At 38.0% G+C, this 19,219-nt stretch overlaps 1 protein-coding gene across 5 annotated transcripts in view; it reads right to left on the bottom strand.

The window, feature by feature from the left end:
- NCOA3 (nuclear receptor coactivator 3) overlaps positions 1-19,219 on the bottom strand; it is a 122,795-nt gene that overhangs the window by 49,849 nt on the left and 53,727 nt on the right. For 4 of the 5 annotated variants that reach the window (XM_030848785.2, XM_030848789.2, XM_060284906.1 and 1 more), the window contains exon 2: positions 10,351-10,431. The exons of the other annotated variant lie outside the window; for it this stretch is intronic. The gene's annotated coding sequence lies outside the window, so the exon portion shown is untranslated. The remainder of the gene's footprint in view (positions 1-10,350; positions 10,432-19,219) is intronic. 5 annotated transcript variants of the gene reach the window in all.

Genomic DNA, 19,219 nt, shown 5'->3' with positions numbered 1-19,219 from the left:
ACTAAGTTACAAAATTAAGTACTACAAGAGCTACATTATTACCAATCTGATGAGTTTTTATGTCTGTATTTTCCAAGTCTAATAAAACTGTCCTTTTAATGAACCATGACTGAACAATTACTACAACCTTATGTCCATCCATTTTCACCAAGAGCGGGGGGAAAAAACAGTGATTAGATTAGTACAGCAGTTTAGATAGTTTGTTGTTCGTGCCAAAGACGGATGTTACAACTTTAACAGTTTTCTCTACATATTCTGAAAGCTTCATCCTTAAAAGCAAACCAGCTTAACCATCAGTTTTTTACTTTAATAACAGAACAAAACTATCAATAGGAATTTTCTTTTAAAAGCATCTCTGTATAGCATGTGACCTATGCTAAAAAAAAATATTATCTTCTAAAAGTATGCTGTTTCACCAACATTCAAACTATTTAAGCTTTCAAAATTATAAATGCACTGACATTCTCCTATATATCATCATAAAACTAGTGACCTCCACATTTTAAATATATCACTAGTAATCAATCTTCTTTACATAGAAGGAATCTCTTAAAAGTTTAAAACCTAAAAAGAAAATAAAAAAGGAGTGAGGGACTAAGTGTGGTCAGATTATCTCAAGTAAAATAACTTTGGCTTTTCCACTTAAAACCAAAGCACTTCATTAGCCCAAGACAGCAGATCCACCAAAATTATGGCTTTCTTTGTAATTTTTAATTGCTCTTATAAGCTTGAGAGCAAAAATTGATCTCTGGGTGTATTGCTGTAAAATAGCCATAAGTAACTCACAAATATTTAATGTAGAAATAGAAAAGTATAGATGGGTCTGCGTATAATTTTGAATTCTTTTTTTAAAGAATAAAGTCTTTTTGATATAATCTTTCTTGACAAATGAAGAAGATATGGTGCTGGAATTAACATTAACCCTATAATTACAGGTTGACTACTTACTCTAACAATGACTGGATAAGGTTTTCAAAAAATTGAGGTGAGTTTAATTAACATGTTATTGTTGAAACTCAGAAAAGTTTGAGGTAGACAGCACACCTTCTGAGGTCAGTGTCATGAGAAAAGTAATCGTATTTTCCCATAAAATTCCTTTATGGCATCATAGAACTCTTAGTATTCCTCAATACATCAGTTACATTCTTTAACAGCTTCATTAAGATATAATTCACATATCATATACTTAAGGTATACAATTCAATGGCTTTTAGTACATCCAGAGTCGTACAATTGTCACCACAATAATTTTAGAACATTTTAATTATTGCGAAAAGAAACCCAATACCCCTTAGCTGTCACTCCCCTAAAGCCTCCCATTCCCCCCAGCTTACAAAACCTCTCTCGCATCCCCACCCTAGAAAACCACTAATCGACTGTACTTTCTGTCTCTATGGATTTACCTATTCGGGACAGTTCACGCAAGTGGAATCATACAACATCTAGTCCTTTGTGACTGGCTTAGCCGAAAAGTTCATCCATGTTGTAGCATATATCAGTACTTCATTTCTTTTTATTTCTGAATAATACTTCATTGTATAGATATACTTTATTCATCCATTCATCACTTGATGGACATTTAGGTTGTTTCCAACCTATGAATATACATACTGTTATTATGAACAGTTAGTACAAGTTTTTATGTGGCCACCTATATTCTTAAGTGAGAAACCATGAGCACTAATGAAAACAACTTTTGATGATATATATAAAGAAGCCTCCAAAGATTGCTGGTCAACAGGAAAAAGGCCAGGTTCTTAAAATTTTTTTTAAGTGGAAGCAGTTGTACAATTTTTAACTATGATTAATATGCTAAGGGCTCAAATGGTAAAAGTGAACAACATACAAGAACAGATGGGTAATGTAAGCAGAAAGATGGAAACTCTAAAAAAGCAAATGGGAGTATTAGAAACCAAAATCCCTAACAGAAATGAAGAATCCTTTTGATGGACAGAGCTGTGGTGGGGGTGATGGAGGTGGATCAATGAGCTTCAACACACACACACACACACACGCACACATATACGCACGCACACACATACACACACGTATACACACAGCACATACACATACACACACATACACATTCTCTCTCTCTCTCTCTCTTTCTGTCTCTCTTCCAAAACTGAAATACAAACAGGAAAAAGGAAAAGAACGGAATATCCAGGAACAGTAGAACAATTACAAAATAATATACACACAAGGGGATTACCATTTATATGAAATTCAAGAAAAGGCAAACTGTAGTGACTTAAAGCAGCCCAATGGCCACCAGCTACCAGTAGAGGGGACAGATTGTAGAGGGGCACAAAGGAACTTTAGGGGGTAGTAGAAGTGTTTTCTATCATAATTGTGATAATGGTTACATTTGTCAAAACTCACCAAATTGTAAATTTAAAGTTGGTGAATTTTATTGTACGTAAACTACACTTTTATAAAGTTGTTTAAAAATTAAGTACTTAAAAAGTTAGGTTAAGGAAAATCACAGTGCATACTGCAAATCCTGTGATAAACAATAAATGACTAGTATGAGATAAATTAGCTTATAAAACATAGGGCTATTTCAGCAAGAAAATTTACTTTTTTCTAAAGAAGTTCCACATGAAAAGTAAATTTATTATATCAGCGTTAAAAATCAAGTTTATGTTTAAAAACTTTACAGCAATAACAATTCTCTATGCAACAAGAGACCTACACAAAAATGTTCACTGAAATATCATTCATACATCAAAAGCCAGAGGAAACTAATGTTCAATCCCAAATTTAAAAAATAAATTCTAATAAAGCCATACAAAAGAATACAATATAGTAGTAGCAAAAATAAATAAATCATACACAACATGGTAGAAACTTACAAGCAACCAAAAGTAAAAAAGCAAGTACCTTACATTCGTTATATTTTTGTAAAGCTACGAAACAAGAAAAACTAAACATCGTTCAGGAACACACACGTGTGGTTTCTCAAACGTTTTTAAAAAGCAACCACAATTAAAGATAACTGTGACTTCTGGGATAGAAGCAGGATGAGTTCATGAAGAAATACACAGGGAGTTGATACACCTAACAACCTTCCAGTTCTTAAGTTCAAGTAGCAAGTTCACGGGTGTTTTTCAAAGTATACTTCAGGGACTTCCCTGGTGGTCCAGTGGTTAAGAATGTGCCTTCCAATGCAGGGGATGGGGGTTCAATCCCTGGTCAGGGAGCTAAGATCCCACAGGCCGCGGGGCAACTAAGCCCGCACGCTCTGGAGCCTGCACGCAGCAACTAGAACAGAGAAAACCCGCACGCCACGACTAGAGAGAAGCCTGCATGCCACAACGAAAGATCCCACGTGCTGCAACTAAGACCCAACACAGGCATAAAAATAAATAAAATAAAATAAAAATAAATAGAAAAACATTTTAAGTGGCACCCGATCCGATGTCCTCAAATTTCAGGGAAAAACACAAATATAAAAGTAAAAACTGAGTCTCTCTACTTTTCATGTCAATAATATTAACTGCATAGGTTTAATAAACATCTGTCAATCTATTTATCACGATAACTGGACAATCCAGTCCATATCATGAATGTCATAATTGAGATTAATTCTCATTTAATCAGGCATGACAAGCCCATCATTAACAAGCAAAGACTTCACACTTTATAAGTCAATTATGGGCCTATTCTTGGCTTATAGGGACCAGCCTCAAAAGTAGGCCAGAGACTCAGTAAATCTGAGGAACCGGAAGAGGAGATGACTTCACTCATATTTATAGGACTGCAAGTGAAATCTAGTAGAGTTTGTTTGGACTGGTTTCCTAGTCTCAAGATACAAGAACAAATAAAAGAGACTTTAGAAATGCAATCCTATATTCCTCAGGAAAACTTCCAGAGAGAAATTAATCCTCTGGTCTCAGAAGTTGTTCAATAAAATACGCTCAGGGACTTCCCTGGCAGTCCAGTGGTTAAGACTCCACGCTTCCACTGCAGAGGGCACGGGTTCGATCCCTGGTCGGGGAACTACTGGTAAGATTCCCGCATGCTGTGGCCAAAAAAATAAATAAAATACGCTCAAAGCAGCTTATATGGTTAATAAAGACATCTTTCTGTACCTTTTTGCAAAGAATGAAAAGAGGCTTTTTTTTTTTTAATGTAACTCAAGAATCAACTGTGGGACTTCTATTTTAGACCAAGAGAGAATAATAGGATTCATCCCACCATGAACTGAACAAATTGTAAGAACAAACTATATTCAGATACCAGAGAACAAGCAGTGAAAAACTGTGGTCCCTGAGATCAGGAAAACAATTGGGAGTTGGGGGGAGATGGACCAATATGACAACATGAGCCCTACCACCAGCCAGGCTTCCTACCAGGAAGCAACAATTTTTCCAGATCACAGCACGAGGATAAGGAACCCAAACAAAGTCCAGCAATCTTGCTGAATGGACAAGATAATAACCAGCATTCAGGATGGCCAAGCTGGATGTATTCTGCACGGCAGTTTCTCAGAGTGACTGACAAAACTGTAGGGACTAACAAACTGATCCTGAAATTTGTATCAAAAGATTTAGATTACCCAGAGCAATCATGGCAAAGAAGAAAAAGTTGAAAGACTCACATTACCTACTTTCAAACCTTACTATAAAAGCTGCAGGAATCAGGACAATATATGTGGGCATAAGGACTGTTATACAAATCAATGGCCAGAATAAAGACCAGAAATAGATCCTGATTTTATAAATATGTATACATCTGTGTGTATGTGTGTGTGTGTGTATATATATATGTATGTATATGTATGTATATGTTTGTGTATGTATTTACACACACACACACACCGTTAGTTGATTAAGTTACCAAAAGCAATGCAATGGGAAAAGGAGAGTCTTATTCAATAAATAGCCATGGAACGGAATGTCAATATTTTAAAAAACTGATCCTCAATCCTTTCTTCACACCATATGCAAAAATTAAATCAAAATGGATCACAGACCTAAATGTAAAGCTAAAACTATAGAACTTCTACAAGAAAACAAAGCAGAAAAATCTTCATAACCTTACAATAGGCAAAGATCTCTTAGCACATTAAAAAAGGATTAATCCTAAGAGAAAAAAATTGATAAATCAAGAAAATGAAAAGGGAAGACAAAGGCCAGAAGAAAATACTCTCAAAATATATCTGAAAAGGATTTGTATCCAGAACATTTTTTTTTAACTCATACAATAAGAAAACCACCCAATTTTAAAAATGGGCAAAATTTGAACAGACACTTCATAAAAGAAGAGAGATATGTGTAACCTGAACTCTCATATATTGCAGGTGGAATATAAAATGGTAAGCCACTTTAGAAAACAGTTTCAATTTCTTATAAAGATAAGCACACACTTAACAGAAGACCCTGCAATTACACTCCTAGGTATTTACTCAAGAAGGAAAAAAAAATCCAAAGACTTGTACTTTAATGTTCCTAGAAGCTTTATTCATAGCAGCCCAAAATAGGAAACACAATGGAATACTACTCAGCAATAAAAAGAAAGAAACTTCTGACAGAAAAATGTGGATCCATCTAAAAAAACACGCTGAGGGAAAGAACTTTTACAGTGTGACTGTGGGGAAACAGGCGCTCTCACATATTGATGGTGGGAACCCATATGGTATAATCCTTATAGAGTGTAATCTGACAATATCTTACAAAAACTATATATGCATTTACCCTTCAACCTAACAATCTCACTTCCAAGAATCTATCCTGAAGGTATACTCCCAACAATATGAAAATATATATTCATGAGGTCATTCGCTGCAGCATTATTTTAATCACAAAATACTGGAAACAACTAGGTAATATCCATACGTATGAAACTGACTGAATAACCTACATGCACATAATGGAAACTATACATCTATGTAAAAAATAAATGAGACTGGGGCTGGGAAAAGAGGCAGTGAGAAATTGGTGTTTAATGGGCACAGTTCTCAGTGTAGGGAGATGAAAACATTCTGGAGATGGATGGTGGGGACAGCTGCAAACAGTGTGAGGGGACTTAATGCCCCTGAGCCGCACACTTAAAAGTAGTCAGAATGGTGAGTTTGTTATGTAAAGTTTACCATGATTTTTAAAAATGAATGGGAAAGATCCCTTTGGCATGATATGGCATTATTTCCAGGAGATATCAGTAAGTGAAAAGAGGAAAGTGCAAAAGAATATACATAGTATGCGACCTTTTGTGAAAACAAAAGGAAAAAATAAAACATATTATACATATATCTGTTTGTCATTACAAAAAGAAACACAGGGAAATACTTCAGAAAACACTGAAGATAGTTTCCTCCAAGAATGGGGAGAATGGGGTAGAAAGGATACAGAAGGGAATGTGTATCTTCTGTAAAATTTTGACTTTGGAAAATGTGTTCATATTCTACATAATCAAAACATAACCAATCAGAATGGGAAGGAGCACTTTAAAACAAACTGAAACTCAAGCATACAAATAAATAAATCTCATTTCATTTCAAACAAATACCATAACTACATTATGCAGAAAGTAAGGGTGGGAAATAAAACTGGGGAAGGAAGGGAAAGTAGGAGGAGGGAGGACTAATTCAAGTAATTTAAGAATACAGGATTTTACACCTGAAACTAACACAACATTGTAAATCAACTCTAATAAAAAGTAAAAAAAGAAATACAAATATGCAAATCTTACAAAAAGGTTGAGCGGGGGGGACTTCCCTGGTGGCACAGTGGTTAAGACTCCACACTCCCAATGCAGGAGACTTGGGTTCAATCCCTGCTTAGGGAACTAGATCCCACAGGCATGCCGCAACTAAGAGTTCTCATGCCCCAACTAAGGAGCCCACCTGCCGCAACTAAGGAGCCCACCTGCCGCAACTAAGACCTGGCACAACCAAATAAATAAATTAAATATAAATCAATCAATAATTAAAAAACAATACAGGATTTACTCTCAGTCTTGGGGAAGTGGAGAACTATATACAAATTCTTCACTCACTTTAAGTAAGTTTGTTTACTGTCAAATGGTCACAGTGAAATGGTCAAGCAATTCTGAAATTATTTTAGATGTATTATAGGATAGAGCAAAAGAGTAAATGTACTGGCAATGTTGGGAACCAGAGCTCTCATGGCATAAAAACGAACATAAAGGGACTTCCCTGGGGGTGCAATGGTTAAGAATCCACCTGCCAAAGCAGGGGACATGGGTTCAATCCCTGGTCCAGGAAGATCCCACATGCCACGGAGCAACTAAACCCATGCCCTACAAATACTGAGCCTGCGTTCTAGAGCCCGCGAGCCAAAACTACTGAGCCTGTGCTCTACAGCCCAAATGCCACAACTACTGAGCCCGTGCGCCACAACTACTGAAGCCCGTGCACCCTAGAGTCCATGCTCCGCAACAAGAGAAGCCACCACAATGAGAAGCCTGCGCGCTGCAACGAAGAGTAGCCCCCGCTCCCCGCAACTACAGAAAGCCCGCACGCAGCAACAAAGATCCAATGCAGCCAAAAATAAATAAATTTTTTTTTTAAAAAAAAGGACATAAAGGGCTTCCCTGGTGGCGCAGTGGTTGGGAGTCCGCCTGCTGATGCAGGGGACACGGTTCGTGCCCCGGTCTGGGAAGATCCCACGTGCCGCGGAGCGGCTGGGCCCGTGAGCCACGGCTGCTGAGCCTGTGAGTCCAGAGCCTGTGCTCCGCAACGGGAGAGGCCACAACAGTGAGAGGCCCGTGTACCGCCAAAAAAAAAAAGACATAAAAATATGAAATGAGAGGTGCAAAGAAAGAACCCTGTAGATGTGGAGTGAAATTGGACATACTGACATAAACTCATGATTTCTAAACTACATATATTCATGTTGCTATGAACATGTATATATGAACAAGTATATTTATGTATGTATGTGTATAGACATTCATATATTTTCTAGCTGTGTCACTGTAAGTGTCAAGAAGAGAAGACAACCCAGAAGCAACAAGGACACCGACCCTCCACCACCCAGGGATCTTGGTCTCTAATACTGTTCTCCACAAGGACACAGGAGCGTGATTAAAAGAGCTCCACTGGGAATGGAATAAGAAAATGACCATTTTGGAACCATTACGGTAAAAAATTAGATCAGACAAGAATCATCAATGAATGCTAAATCTAGGGCAAATTGTGACGAGAATTGTGGTACCAGCATTGTGTCCCCCACAGACTGCTTACTGCTTGCAAAAGAAGGAAAAAAAACTATACAGTGGAGAAATCTGGCAACACCTTGGCCAAGTGATCAAAATTAACATCCCAATGAGGGACAGAATACACCATGTGCCTCCAGAAGTTGTGCATCTTTCTCGGAGGATCACATCACCTATGCAGTATTCCAGCCAAGAACGCATAACCACATTCTAATTGCAAGAAAACTTCAGACAAACAGAAAATGAAGAACATTCTAATAAGGGAGGGGAAGGGTTGTGTTCTTCAAAAATGTCAATGTCATGAAAGACAAAGGCTGTGGAAATATACCAGGAAAAGGGAGGCTAAAGAAAAATAATAACTACATGCGGTATCTGACCCCAGACTGGTTTCTGTTACAAGAAGTAAGGGAAATGCTGTGAGTGACCTTATTAGGTCAACTGACAAAACTGGAATATTTTGTCTGAACGCAATAGATTTGTATCGACATCCATTTATGAAGCTTATAACTATACAATGGTTATATGAGAGAATGACCCTATAAAGCAGAAGTATTAAGGGAAAGAAGCACAATATATACAACATACCCTCAAATAGCTCAGAAAAGAGAGAAAGAGAGAGAAGAAAGAGTAAAAGCACACATGAACGTAAATAATAAAACCAGAGACTGTATCTGGCTAAAGAATATCTAGATGTTTTTCATACTCTTATTTTTGTAACTTTTGTAAATTGCAAAGTATTGCCAAATAAAGTTTTTTTTTTTTTTTTTTTTGCGGTACGTGGGCCTCTCACTTTTGTGGCCTCTCCCGTCGCGGAGCACAGGCTCCGGATGCACAGGCCCAGCGGCCATGGCTCACAGGCCCAGCCGCTCCACGGCATGTGGGATCCTCCCGGACCGGGGCACGAACCCGCGTCCCCTGCATCGGCAGGCGGACTCTCAACCACTGCGCCACCAGGGAAGCCCAAGTTTCTTTTTTTTAAGATAAATACTATGGAGATAGTTCTCTACTATGTTCAGAATATAATGGGTATATACCATAATTAATTGAAGGATTTTATAGGGAAATAGCAAGAGCTGAGGACAGAGGCTTAGATAAATTCCCAAAGGACTGTTTCAAATACAAGAGAAGGGAGTTTGTACTTTTTTTTTCTGTAAGCCAGGGACCAGTAGCACAAAGCTTAGAACAGAAAAGAGGCTTGGTTAAAGGGGTATATTTAAGAAAATTTTCTAGCAAACCTTCAAGTAGGTAGAAACACTACAGATAAGAAGCAGTTATGGGACATTTGGACAAACACAAGCATGAAATTAAGGAGTCTTGGCCTAGGAAGCTAAGATTGGTAACAGAAAGTTGAACAAATACACGGGACATGAAAACAGAAAACCAGATAAGACCTGTTTATTAAATATATCAAAGGGGGGTAGGATTCAAAGATGACTCACATTTCAAGCCTAGCTAACCAAGAGAATAATGTTACCACGGCTTCCCTGGTGGTGCAGTGCTTGCGAGTCCGCCTGCCGATGCAGGGGACACGGGTTCGTGCCCCGGTCCGGGAAGATCCCACATGCCGCGGAGCGGCTGGGCCCGTGAGCCATGGCTGCTGAGCCTGTGCTCCGCAACAGGGGAGAGACCACAACAGTGAGAGGCCCGCGTACCACAACAAAAAACAACAGTGTTACCAGCAAAAAGAAATTTAACTAGCTAAGAAAAGCATAACCGCTTTCTTAGCTATCAGACAACTTTTCTCTTCTCATTTTTCCTATTCTGATGCAATAATAAAAGTCAGGAGAGGAGTCAGATGAAATGTTGCACACTAGCACAAGCAATCCGGTGAAACTGGTCTTCACAAGGTGAAATAGTCAAAATGGGTGGCGCTGACTCAGATTTTGACTATGTGCCATTAAAATATTCACACGTAAGGAAACAGTGGGCAGGTGGTAGTGTCTCATATAAACCGTAACATACAGTTCCAACCCTTCCCCCAAATCTATGTTTGTATATAGAATACACATATATATTCACTTATTCCTTCGTTCAACTAATAGTATTATTAAAGAGGAAAGCATGACACATAAAATAAGCTTAAGATTAAACCATAAGTCAAGAAGAGGGCAGGACCTTCAGAGGGTGAAGTCAGAAAATTACAAAAGATCCAAAGTAAAACTGAATTACCTGGCTAACCAGTCAGATGATGTTCAAGTAGAGTTTATTTTTATTGGTCTCTGATTCCACTGTTCAGCAAGTATTTTGATCCTGAGGACAAAAAAAAAAAAAAAAAAAAGGGTGTTGATTTTTATTGCCCTTTCTTTATATAAGTACTATTATTAGTCACACACAAAATAACTTTTCCCACCTTTCCCTTCCCTGGACATAAGAAACAAACAATAACAACAAAAAGCTATCAAGTATAAGGCCTCTTCCTGGGAATTTGAGCTTGATGCCTTATTTTGCCATATATTACTACTTCTGCTAAAAAAAATTTTTTTTAATAAAAAAAAATAAAAATCAGGCAGGGCATACACAATACAGTCTGTCACAGTTTGTAAACATGGATAACACAAAGTGGAGATAAAGGAGATCACCTTCAAGTCCTGAAAAGTGATGAAACCAGCTGGGTAATTTGAACTTGGGACGTTCCCACCAGTCCAAAAGTAATGTTCAACAAATTAACAATCTAAAATAATATAGGACTTCCCTGGTGGCACAGTGGTTAAGAATCTGCCTGCCAATGCAGGGGACATGGATTCGAGCCCTGGTCTGGGAATATCCCACATGCCGCGAAGCAACTAAGCCCGTGCACCACAACTACTGAAGTTCGCGCACCTAGAGCCCGTGCTCCGCAACAAGAGAAGCCACCACAATGAGAGGCCCGTGCACCACAACGAAGAGTAGCCTGATCACCACAACTAGAGAAAGCCCGCACGCAGCAATGAAGACCCAATACAGCCATTAATTAATTAACTGATTAATCAATTAAATATAAATATCCTGTCAGAAGCTAATTAAATACTGAAGCCAAAAAAAGATAAATACCCACCAGATGGATGGATAAAGCAAGCAAGGAGAAGGGTAAAACAAAAAAAAGCCCTGGATATTTTCTTCCCCTCTAGGAAAGGGTGCATCATTTGAGTCACCAACAAAAAATAATTTGAAATGGGAGACAGGTAAGTGAGGGGCAGTTCTTCAAAATAAACTGCAATAAATACATGAACATAAAGAACAGCAGACTTTGCACTTGAGGAGATGTGGAGCAGGCTCTAGTGCAACAAGAAAGTGAGCCAATAAAAACATTCAACATCACTTATGATTTTCCAGATGTATCAATAAAGCAATAATTTAACTATTGCTAATTCTACAGATATCTATAAAGACAAGAACCATAACTATGCCCTTAAATTAATAGCATTCACACTGGAATTGGCAAGTCTGTTGAGAAAGGATGGAAGAAAAAAATGATATATTCACAAGTTCCGAGTAACAAATACATCACAGCCATGGCCAATCCACATGTAGCATAGAGAAGACAACCAACCACAATCTAGCTGCATGATGTGAAGGGTCTGTTGCCCCCTTTTTTTTTTTTTTTTGCGGTACGCGGGCCTCTCACTGCTGTGGCCTCTCCCGTTGCGGAGCACAGGCTCCAGACGCACAGGCTCAGCGGCCATGGCTCACGGGCCTACCCACTCCGCGGCATGTGGGATCTTCCGGTTCCCCTACAGCAGCAGGCGGACTCTCAACCACTGCGCCACCAGGGAAGCCCGGTCTGTTGCACTTTTGAAACTCAAAAGTGCGAAAATGGGGGAGTGGGGGTTGAGGATGGAAGGATATCACATTATAATGTGGATCACAAAGGGAAAAGAGGAAAACCCTGGTAATATATCAGTGCCATGCAATTAAAGTTATAAAAGGAACTGATATATCTAGTACCAGGTCTACTGATAAGCACAGTAGTCTCTAGCTTATAACTGAGATACATGCCATAAGTAAGGTGGTTCTTGGACTACATCTTCCAATCCACAATAGTATAGCTAGTTGTTAGCATAATGGCTAAAGGGCAGAAGCTTCAGAGCCCACCAGATCTCGTTAGGTACCCCTGGGTCAACTAAAGACATCTTTGAGCCTTAGATTTCTCATCTTAAAATGGCTATCACACCTCCTAAGGCTCTTGTGAACATTAAGTGAAAATGCTTAAATTACTTATTAGTACCTAGTATACAAATGCTCAATAAATAAAAACAATTATTAGCCAAACAAGACTGACACATAATATAACAAGAATTACCAAGCACAGTGAAATTAAAAAATAGGAGAAAACACAATCATCAGTTTTAGTTTTTAAATGAATTCAATGTTTTACAACGTGAATTTTTTTTAATTTTTATTTTATTTATTTATTTTGGCTGCATCGGGTCTTAGTTGTGGCCCGCGGGATCTTCATTGTGGAACACAGAATCTTTAGTTGCGGCAATGTGGACTTCTTAGTTGCGGCACGCACACAGGATCTAGTTCCCCGACCGGGGATCAAACCCACAGCCCCTGCACCGGGAGCATGGAGTCTTACCCACTGGACCACCAGGGAAGTCCCTATAACTTGAATTTTTATATCCAATTTAATTAGAGGACAGTGAAGGGGGAAAAGGTAGGCAGAAGTCCTGTAAAGAAAATCCAAGGTTTTCTGGCCCTAATTTTAAATAAAGTTTCATTTCAGAAATGGTTCTTTTGTTGTTGCTCCTTTTGGGGGGCTAACGGGGGTGGTGGGGTGGCATTAGTACCTAAGAACAAGAGGGGTGGGAAGGAAAAGGAATTTGAGTCAGAATGTACCTAATACCCTAATGACTGACCCGGGAAACAAGTCTGCTGCCTAACGTGAAAGGTTGGCGAGACAGCCTACATTAATACTCAAACATTGTCGTACTGCTGGTGAGAACTATCCAAAGGAGTGCTGACCCAGCCAATCTGTACCCACAACCCCCAGGACCCAAAGGAACACCATCTACAAAATTCTCCTCTCCCAGGAAGTATGCAGTTGGATTAGAGAGGTCCCCAAATAGTCAAAGATCAATGACTGGCCTGCCTACCAGGAACCTGCAAGGAGCAGATGGTCTAAAAAGTACTATATACCAGGATCCCGTGAAGTATGGAACTGTTGGGGAACTGCAGTTAACTTGCCTAGAACCAAGATTCTGCAAAGGCAACAATCAAAGCATATTTCCTGGGACTGTACTTATTATCTTCATCAAAAATAAGTTTATCCTGGGAATTCCCTGGCGGTCCAGTGGTCAGGGCTCTGCACTTTCACTGCCGAGGGCTCAGGTTCAGTCCCTGGTTGAGCAAGCCGCGTGGCACAGCCAAAAAACAACCTTATCCTTACTCCTTTTCATAGTTTGGACTTTAGTCAATCACACACACAGTCAAATCAGACCGACATAAAAACTGAATGACACAACCCCAAAATATTAAATATCGCAGTGGGGGAGGGGACAGGGTATGACATTAATTTTTCTACTATAAATAACAGAAAGGTGACTGATGAGATCCCCATTATCAAAACCTGCACCACTAGAAAGCTATCGGGGGGCTTGGGGGAGATCAAACTGAGCTTTGTTAATAGCTAGTCTGAGAAGGTGTGCCTCGAGGCCAGAACAAAGATTCAAACTGGGGGAGGGGATATGACAGAGAGGAAAATCCAAACTACATGATGCTGATGCTTGGAAACACCGACTGGACAAAAACAGGCCACTGAATATTATTGAACGTGTTTTTCTTTTGCTGTTGAACATGGAAGGGGGCAAGGATTCTACTACTAATCGTATTAAACTCATTGTTCTTTCCATGTTGCTGCAGGCAGGACTCCCAGGTACTCCCTCCTCAGTTCCCTAAAATCACAGATAGAGATGGGGAATCACCATCTTTGGGAAAAGCCAGCTGTTGCCCACAAATCTTCAAAGCACTACAGAGTAAGTTTGTGCACCAACTAAATATCAGGTTACTTAAAGATTACATAATATTGGCATAAACTAAACTTAAAATATTTTTGCAGTTGAGATTATTTACCAAGCAATAAATATATCCTTTGTCGAAACTGTAACACCAGATTTTACTTGCAACAATCAACTGCAACCAATTTGTAGCTATAATGAAACGGGAAAAAAGGATGTAAGTTTAATACCATATGAAAATTTAAGGGTTTCCCTAGTGGCGCAGTGGTTAAGAATCCGCCTGCCAATGCAGGGGGCACAGGTTCGAGCTCTGGTCCGGGAAGATCCCACATGCCGCAGAGCAACTAAGCCCGTGGGCCACAACTACTGAGCCTGTGCTCTAGAGCCCACAAGCCACAACTACTGAGCCTGAGAGCCGCAACTACTGAAGCTTGCCTGCCTAGAGCCTGTGCTCCGCAACAAGAGAAGCCACCACAATGAGAAGCCCGTGCACCGCAATGAAGAGTAGCCCCTGCTCGCCACAACTAGAGAAAGCCTGTGCGCAGCAACAAAGACCCAACATAGGCAAAAATAAATAAATAAAACAAATTTATTTTAAAATAAATTTATTTTAAAAAAATAAAGCAACAAAGACCCAACGTAGCCAAAAATAAATAAAACAAATAAATTCATTTTAAAATATATTTATTTTTAAAAAATAAAACAAATTATTTTAAAAAATAATTTGTCTTTAGAACAAAAGACAAATTATTTTATATAATTTAAAATTATATAAAAAGATGCTACTGTTTTTGAAGCTGTATAAACTCAATAAAAAGAATTTTCTCTTTAAAATTTATTATTTAGCCCATAATTATGTGCTCAAGTAAATAAGGAAAAATGTATTTGGTACCCAAGAGAACATTGGTAATACACTGATGACAAACTTTCAAAAAAACCATAATCTTTTTGACAAGGGGAGCAGGAATTATTTCAAATTACAGCATACACAGGCCTAGTAAAGTAAGGACAGGGTTAAAAAAAAAAAAAAAAAACCTGACATGTATTACCACCTATCCTGTGATGTACACTAGAAAGGAGCAAGCTGATTTGTCGTAATTTATTCTACACAGTCATTTAATAAGTTATAATAAATGTTTAGTTCTATGTGGAGCCAACCTGAAAATTTAAATGAGGCAGTTAAAAAAGAAGCCTTGATTTCAGAAAACCTAGTTTTTGGAAGTTCAGATTCATAGTGATCTTGTGGGAGGCATCTAATTCACTTAAATGTTTGTTCTGCACCTATTAGATGTCAGGCGCTGCACAAGCACTCAAAAGTATAAGCAAAATATGGTTCCTGCTGCTAATTAGGAAAGAAGCAGCTACAAATAACCACTATAGTTTCCGAAATGAAAACTGTGTTCATTCAGTAAGCATCTGCTGAGCATCAACCTGCTACGCTGCACCGGAAACCAGGGACACAAGGAAGAACCAGGAGATGAAGACAGAGTCTGATAATAATATTAAAGGAGAAAAGAGAGAAGGGTGGCCCTGCCTTTTTCATAGGATTGCTCTGGTAACTATAAAGCACTATTTACAGGTGAATGAAAGACAAATCCAAAACCATTTACCTCTGCCAAGAAAAAATAAAGGAGGGAGAAAGAATTATTAACGAAATTTGAATGTACAGATAACTTCTGCAATTATTTTCCATAGTTAGAACCAAAATGCCATTTGAGTTTCTTTATAACAAAAGACAAAAGCAAAGAAGAAAAAAACTTTTGTAAAATGTTATTTGTGTAAAAATCATGAGAGACAGAGGAAACATTAATGGGGTGTATAAAGGTTGCTGAATATGAAAGCTATTTTTAACTCAACACATTCAGGAAATCATGCCATACATTTTGCTTGCACTACCATACTATCCACTGATGAACAATGGCAGTAAATATAACCATTCTGCATTTTTTAAATTACCTTGAGATTAAGGAGAAAACTAAAAAACTCCGGTTGGCAGACCAGTTTATTAACAAGCCCCATATCTCTGGCTGAGCTGTAGTTAGTAATGACATGGTTGCTAAAACAGGCATGAAGCCAGCCGCTTGCTGGTGCTTGTTCCACCTCCCTCTCCCCCATCTCCTGGAAAAACTGCATGCAGTGCTGCACGATCACACAAAATAAATACAGGAAAGGGGGTGGGAGGGGTTGGGTGGAGAGGTGAGCTGAAGCTCTGGGCTCCACCAGTGGAAGGCGTTCCACAAGAATTGCTACAGGGTCAAAAGTTTACAGTGGTTTCAATTTCACCTTTTAGCAGCCAATCAGGAAACAGAGACTGTACGCTGACCCTCAGGCTGCAAATGAACATTAACTCATTGGCCACCAGGATTGCCTGTATTCCTTTTCTTGCAAGGCTTTCCTTTTTCTTTTTTTTTTTTTTTTTTTTTTTGTGTGGGGGAAGGGGAGGTAGCAGAGGAGGAGGCAAAGAACATTTTAAGTTCAAGATGATGATTTTATTGAAGACCATGTATTTTAAACAGGTATTTGAGGGGAGAAATGATCGAGTAATTTTCCTTTAAATTATCCTGTAGTATCTAACAAACCAATCATTAATGCTGGTATCGAGACAAAGGGTGAACTTATTAGGCAAGTTAAACAGATAGATTTATCTCCATGAGGCTGCAATTCTAAGAACAATTTACAATATGATGAAAGATAATGCTGGTTATGTTTCCAGTAAATGCTTTAAAAAAAACTCAGATATTGAAGACATTTAATCAAAGTATTTATCTAACCCCAATTTTTTATTTGCATAGATTCTCCACCTCCTCTCCTAATCATTAATTTATAAACGTGCAACATGCCTGTACTTTTCGTACTGTACATCTACCAAAATGCAGGTACAGCTCCTAAGGTTTAAGCTTTCTTTTCTTGTATTTCTCTCCTCAAACAGTTCAGTACACAGAAGTGACTCCTATGTACAATAAACTCAAGAGTGAACCCCTTGGCAATAGACTCAACTACTCTCCAATTCTTTTTTCTTAATGTAAATTTCTCCCAAATGCAGAAAACATCAGTAAATTAATCCATTACTCTTTCCAACATTCTATATTTAACATTGAGCAAGGTTAAAATGAAGATCTGTACTATACACACCTTAACTACCCTACATTTAAAAACTAGATTTCTGTGACGCGTTACATGATAAAAGTGAAAGAGCTGTATTAACTGCTCTATCACAATGATCAGTTAAATACTAATAAGCAATTGTGTGAATTTGTAGTCAGAATATTTCTCATTAATACAATAGGTGGTCGAATTTTACCAGTCTTGTTGACTTAATTTTAAGTTATATTTATAAGGCCCTGTAGGTGCTACCACTACCTAAGAAAATGATTCCATGTAGGGCATTAGTTTTCTTACCCAAATCAACAGAGTAAGACACCACAGTCATTTCTGAACACCCAAAGATAACCAATATACAAAAGTATCTTACTTAATATATAACTACTAAAGGGCCCCAAAATAAATTCATAGGTATAAATTTTCCACAGCAATTTAATGTAGTTAAGATAGTAAATAAACTTGATCCTAATGTAGAGGGGTTTTTTTTTAAATTCAGCATTAAAACAAGTAATTTTCTAGTAACAACTCCCAAACCTTCATGATCTAAGTTTATGCATCTTTGTCTATAAAGAGTCTTTACTTTTAAAATCTAGGTGTTTTTTTAAACATGGTTTGCAGAAGCTTTTTTAATGTATTAAATTGGAGGAGTCTTCTGTACATCTTCTTTTTACAAGATGGCCTCATTCTGAAAGAAAATGGATGCGATAAAATTTTACATCAAGTCAGCATGTTAGCAAGAAGCTTTTTGTGTGTTCTGAATTTGATTAATACAAGCCAAGGTCACTTCCTGAAAGATGCCTACCATTGCAGCTGCAGGCAAACTAGGCTCCAGTGTAAAGCTGGGGGAAGGGAATGGGTAATGGCATTTATTAACACTGAGACGGGCTTCCATCTCCACCAGCAGCAATTTAAGGAGGGGGAACAAGAAGATCCCAGAATTCCTGGCATATAAAGATTAAAATATTTGCACTCCTTAATATTTAGAAACAGAAACTTAATCAATATGTAATACTCATGTCAAAATTACATCAAAGATATCCTCAACACTACAATACATTAAAACATTTCACTTAATACTATACAAATCATCTAACACCAGACACTAAAGTAAACTTCGCATTCAACACAAAACGACCTGTACTTGCTATGCAAAACGCCTACAAAGGCAGAACAGGCCCTTGAAGAAAACAGAATCAGAGATTCAAATTTTTCTTATCTAAAACTAACAGTGGCCTAAAAGTCATGAAAGCAGAAATCCAAAACACAAAAGTCTGTATTGCAAAGTATTTGCAGAAGTTTTGTACTGTAATTCAACTTAATTTTCTTCTTACCAGCATGAATACAAATATTATGTCTCTGTGCTCAAAAACATCAAGATATACATTATCAGCAACCAGAAACTTCTCCCTGAATAATTAATAATAGCAAAATTTAACTGAGCGATTACTATGTACAGTTAGGAAACTGTATTAAGTACTTCACGTGTCCTCTTTGAAGTCCATATACTTTTCAACTAACTGGATAAAATATTAGGTAGAGTCTGGAAATCTACACGCTCCTTATAATTTTCTGTATGTAACCTTGGACAAATTAGATTGATTTTGTGTGCCTCATTTTTCCTACCCACCAAATGGGAGATATGCCTGAACCAAGATTTTCCAGAGATATATCATCAGCAACGTGCTTTTAATGATTGTACAGTAAACACAAAACCTGGCCTTTTTTTTTTTAATTCATCAACATGTTCAAAGCCATTATGTTTCTATTTTCTACATAAATTGAGAATATAATTTTGTCCCTCTCTTATGCTCCCCACACTTTCATTCTGATTGAAGTTTGGTTCAATTTTAACAACAAAAATAAACAGATATTACATGTGCAAGTTCAAACAAATTGATGCTATTTTTTTTTTTTTAAGTCTTATACCTTTCAGTGACTGGCAGGGAAAAGCTATCATTTAATGGGCACAGAGCTTTCTATATACCTAAAGGGCTTTTTAA

This window comes from Globicephala melas, chromosome 15 (assembly GCF_963455315.2).
Source record: "Globicephala melas chromosome 15, mGloMel1.2, whole genome shotgun sequence".
NCBI classification, from domain to species: Eukaryota; Metazoa; Chordata; class Mammalia; order Artiodactyla; family Delphinidae; genus Globicephala; species Globicephala melas.
The sequence above is the reverse complement of the archived record's forward strand: the minus strand, read 5'-3'. Positions and strand labels throughout refer to the sequence as shown.